Here is a 5,674-nt window from a genome sequence, read left to right as displayed (position 1 = left end):
ACTCATCTTGGTAACATGAATTATCATGTAAACAAGGAGATTTAATGCCAAAAAGTCAATGAAAGGCAAATAATACAATATTGTCTTTGTGGTAAGGACAATACCAATAATGGAATCTACATTTCCAATGACAATAATTTACTCTTCTTCATCTTCAAATAACTAAGGTTTCTAAAGGCAAGTAATAAGTATGGATTGGGTGACTACGTTTGCTGTTCTTTGCTCATTTCTAGCTCTTTCTACAGAATCATACACAATAAATTTCTCATCAGACCGCAACACCCTTTCCACAGATGATATTCGCATCATCCTAGAAGCCATGCACGATGCTATCAAGCTCTTCTCTGGCGAGGAGTATTACCCAGTTGGATCCGCTTTCATCGATTTCGTGACCGTCACAAACAACGTTGTGGTCAACTTTATCTTCTTTGTGTACGAAGGAGGCCAGGTCCCAGATTACTGCCGAGTAGGAGCCGATGGACAGCATTACATTCGTGGAAGAGTTCTCCAGGCCACCCTTGGGAATATTCTCTACTATTGCACAAACCAGATGCTCCTCTATGGAGCTAGCAAGATGTTATCAGTCATGGACATTGTGGGTATAGACTATGTGATTGCGCACACTGACCAACGTCCCACTCTTGATTTTTACTATGATTATTCCAATACTTCAGTTGAAACAATGGAGGACTCTTCTAGAGCATCAGTGCATGGTTTACCACGTAGAAGCTGCGTGACTCGGTTCACAACGCTGGACAGTGGCTTCTACAATTTGCTTCCAAAGGGCTATCACTTGACCACATCAAATAATTACTATAGTTTGGAGGTGGAGGACGATTGTAGTGTGGCAGTCAAAGCTGGTGGCAAAGAGATCTGGAGGAATGGCTATCCGCGGCTCAGAGATGTGAATTGTGGCCTCAGAATCCAAACGGATGGAAACATGGTTATGTTTGAGCGACCGAGTAAAAGAGTGATCTGGGCTGTGAACAAGCTCTGTCAAGGTCTTTGCTATACTTTCCTTACCATCCAGGACGATGGAAATGCTGTGCTCTACCATGTATACAAACATAGCACCGCGATGACACCTGTGTGGGATTCAAAAACATATCATAAGTACAAATAATATAAGAAAACAATGGTCATCTTGTCTCAATACTTTTCTCGCCCAACCCCTCACTGCGAGCGTTAGGTCTGGCTGTTCGTGTGATTCCTGGCAGGCCACGATGGGATTCTTCCAGAGGATGCAGCAAGAAGGTATGGCACCGAGCCGAGTAACTCTTCTCTCGGGTGAGAAATCAGTCAGCACCAATCGGGAGCATGAACAAATCAGTCAGCGCCCAAGCGCGAACACGAAGAATCAGTTAGTGTGGAGAAGACGACCAAATCAGTGGAGTGCCAATCGGAGTCAAACTGGGGCGTTCAATCCCGAACACCGTTGGAACACTGTTGGCATGGACTGGCAGGTAGGAATGTGTGATGTGTTCAGCTTAGCAGCTGAGTTAACGGGCAAGCCACAGCCCGTTAAAGCTCCACCTTTGGAAGCCAGCTCCTCTTCATGGTGAAACCGCTGCCGGACATCATGGGGGGAAAGGATATGGATGCGATTTAGGGTTCTCCTGGTCCAAAGACGATGGAAGACGATGGGCTGGATGATCTCTTTAAGAATCGACGTATAGGGGTGGCCACCATTTCCAGAATCCGAGATCTAGATCTGAAAGCACAGGATTTGCTGCTTCTGTCACCTCAGTTTTTGGCAGAGCTGTGCCAAACTGTGGAAGCATCTGATGAGGAGAGGTTCAAGATTTTTGCTGCAGTGGGTGCAGCACAACAATCCGCAGTGACGGGAATCTGCAGATTTGGTAAGCAATCAAGCCTGTTGTTGCCTGGCTGATGTATTTTGTTTCAGGTTCGCAATCGGAAGGCTTGAAGGTGCGTTTATACATTTCTGAAAGAACAGATCTGGTGGAGAAGCTTGAGAGTCTTGTTTGCAAAGAACAAGCAGTCATCGTGCGAGCCCCTCCTCAAGTGGTAAAACATTTCTTCTTCAGTTGAGCTTGGGTAGGTTTTGAGCTCATGCACAAGAAAAACATTGGTTTGTCTTGAATTAACATCTTTTCATTTTTCAAATTTTGATTTAATTTATATTTCTAAGTAAATTCAACTAATAAAATACAAATATAAATATAGATCCGAACACTAAAAGCAATCTAAAAACACTTCACAACCTCCGCAACTATCAAGCTTGCCTGGTGGATGTGATGGTCGATATTAGGATCTTGGTTTAGTTCCTACATAAAAATGTAATAGATGTGCTTGCAAGCTAAATATACTTTTCCCCTGTTCTCCCGCTATGTAAAATCTGGACAGGTACAGGATGGATTTTCACAGATTTTGACAGTGTAGCTTGTATCTTGTGACGACTCAGTCACAACAACAAACTCTTTAGCCACAACATTGATGTAGTTTGTCTTTATGATTGTGCACTTGAACTCTTTTGTTAGCTTGATCTTCTCTTGTGCACCTTTTGAAATGGAAGACCTATATTGTACAGCCTTCCCATTCCTAGCTAGTTGTGTATGCCGGTCTAGTGTTGATATTAGTGGCATAACCATACTAACAGCAACATTTGAGGAAGTCTTTAGCTTGAAACCTACTCTCTCCAGACTTTCAATCTCTTCTTTCAAAAGATTGTAGCTTCGCTCAACTGCCCACTCCTTTGGCACAGAATCTAGCTTCAAAATAATTGAGCCATGGATCCGGCTTGTATAAGTAACATCAATCCCACAATAGTAAATCCAACTTGACTGGTGGCCTTTCACTCCTAGATCTCGACAGCCCCAGAAACATGGCACTGCTGAAGAACTTGAACTTGAGCACACAAATGCAAGACACTAACCTCGACTTCCAATCATTCTGGAGCAACATGCATTGCTCTTGGCACTGACTCTTCGAATTGCCCAGTTGATACAAGAAACTGGCTCACAAAAAATAACCTTTTCAACCTTTGGCACTAGACTTACTTGTGTAACAACTAACATCTTCTTCACTCCATGTTCCTTAGTTCTTTTCCGGTGTCATGGAACAGAATGGTAATCAAACTCTGGACGGTGAGAGCTAGAAGGAGTGATGTTTAGCCCATCAAATGTCTATCGACGTTTTGTACGGGCTGTTCTCATGTCCCCAAGTGGTTCATAACTTGATTTCATAAGAGTTCTAGCAACAACTTCCTCCACCATCTTAGACATTGACCTTGTTACTGGTGTTGTCCTTCTACTAACCGGCTCTCAAAGCCTATTTAAGTTTGAACTTGTACCAGCAAACCTTGCTTCCTGTGCAACTAAAGCTTTTGATGACTACTCAAGAGATTTAATGAGGTCAGAGAGTGTAACTTCATAGAGGGACATTTTTCCTTTCCCTGCTTCAAAAGCTTTCCAACTCTAGTGTTTACTCTTAGAGAGATTAATTGTTGATGTAAGTGCTATGTCATCAAGTGGTTGATCCTAGGAAAAATGCAACATTTGAATGTGACAAGAAAGAAAATGAGAGAAAGCTTATATAAAGAGTATAATGACCCTACTAAAACATTTAAACTTCCCACCATATAAGCTAGCATTCCATTTGTGGAAGGTTTTCAATTGGCATTTTATCTCCTTCACGCCACCATATGCACATCTCATTTGCCTTTGCTTCATGCTCCTCTTTAGTTGGTGCATCCATCCATTCCCAACAAAGTTACTTGAACTCGTGATGGAAGTCAAATTTGATGTATCGGCAATGTTCGTTGACACTCTTTGCCTAATGAAATTCACAACTCTTCTCTCTACCTTGTAATGGCTAACTTTTATCACCTCCAAATATTTGTTATACAGCCAACTAGTTAACACCAGCAGCATTTGCCATGAAACCACGAAAGTTGGGTTTCTTCCCGGTTCGTTATTTAACAACTTCGGACATACATATCCAAAAAATGGTTTGTGCTTAAAAATCTTGAACCTTGAATTTGGCTATAGTTATAGTCAAGTTGCACTGCAACCTATAGAAGGAATGGTTATAATGTAAATCGGTATGGAATCCTTAAAAAATGAATATCCACTTACTTGTGATCATAAATATGAGCTCCCATAGTTGACCAGCCTGAAACTCGTTTCATGTGGTCGAAATGGATCCGTGAATTAGCCAAGTCCCCATCTCTATCCATATCTATTCATTTTACAAGGTCCACACCAGAAGCAAGACCAAGGGTAGATCTTAAAGATGAAAGGGCATTAATTGTTTGAAGTCACTTGGCCAACGAACAAGCTTCCATGAATAAACTCATAAGGACATTTTCTCTTTAGCTCCAAAATCCCATTCAATCCAAATTGAAACTTTCCATCTTGCCCTTCTCACATCCAGTTTTTTATTCTACAAAAAAAAAGTGTTATTAGTGATAAAGTAGAGTTAAGTATTAATTTTATACCTGTTTAAATTTGTCACAGGTTTTATATTTTGAAGTAGGTCCTTCAAGCTATTCTCTGTGAACTCTTTTTTGCTATCAGATTGTAGCAACATATCCACCACATAGTCCTTTAGTATAGACTGTTGAACACACTTTGGAGTTGTAGCACTTTTCTTCCCAGCCCACATTTGCGACATCTAAACCCTGTAGCAACCTCATCACGCTTAGGGGGATTGATTGCTGAGCCTTCAAAGAAACACATATTTTTGCCATGATTAGAAATGCATTTCTCAACGACACACTAAAGCTATCCACCACAATGGACTATGGACACAGATCCATCAAAATGAGAGAAGTGGGTTGTCTTTACTCTACACCAATTATGTGGATTAAGACGCATCTCCATACCCTTTTTCTTACTTGATGAACTAGCTGGTGGAAACTCAAAGAATATATTCCCATTATAGGAAGAAGAAAACTCCTCACCTCTCATGTACTGGAACTCTTTCAATTCCAACCGTAATGATCGAGATTGCTAAAATCCCTTATCCACTGCTTCAAAAACTAATCCAGAAGAAACACACCTACTTGTCTGGGAAGCTATGTCAGGAAGTTCATCTTTTTCATTTTCGTCACTGGAGAGAATAACAACTTCATTCTTCATTCCTTGCACAATTGGCTGTGAAACTGATGTGCTCTTCTCTCCTTGCTTTGGAGATTCTATAACTAGAATCTCTTGACCTGTACATCTATCAAGATCCCATTGAATCCCATTCTCTCCCACACCACTGTTGAGAAGAATGGATTTTTCTATCTGATTACCCTTATCACGACATACATTCTCCAAACTAATTGATCCCGGCTTCAGCTTGAATCTTTTGTAGAGGAAGCTCTCTCCTATAACACTCTTAGAGAAAACAATTAAAGGCTCTTGATCAAACTTCAAATACAATTCTCTCATATCTTTTCCTTGCTCAAGCATTTAGAAAAAATTTAGGGAGAAACTGACAAGAAAGAAAAAAGATATTCTTTTGTATTCTAAGCATTAATTAGCTATGTCCTTGCAAAGGACAAGTTAATTATTTTAACAAAATATACAACCGTTTAGAATCTAGAGAGATATGGGAATGTTAAAGAGCCACCCATATTAATTGTATAATTGATTGTGAGAGGAATAATATTGTTGAATGATGTGTATGGTACCGCTCAACTCGCCGCTCTCGGATATCTTTTTTC

This window comes from Selaginella moellendorffii, unplaced genomic scaffold (assembly GCF_000143415.4).
Source record: "Selaginella moellendorffii unplaced genomic scaffold, v1.0 SELMOscaffold_100, whole genome shotgun sequence".
Taxonomy (NCBI): Eukaryota; Viridiplantae; Streptophyta; class Lycopodiopsida; order Selaginellales; family Selaginellaceae; genus Selaginella; species Selaginella moellendorffii.
The sequence above is the reverse complement of the archived record's forward strand: the minus strand, read 5'-3'. Positions refer to the sequence as shown.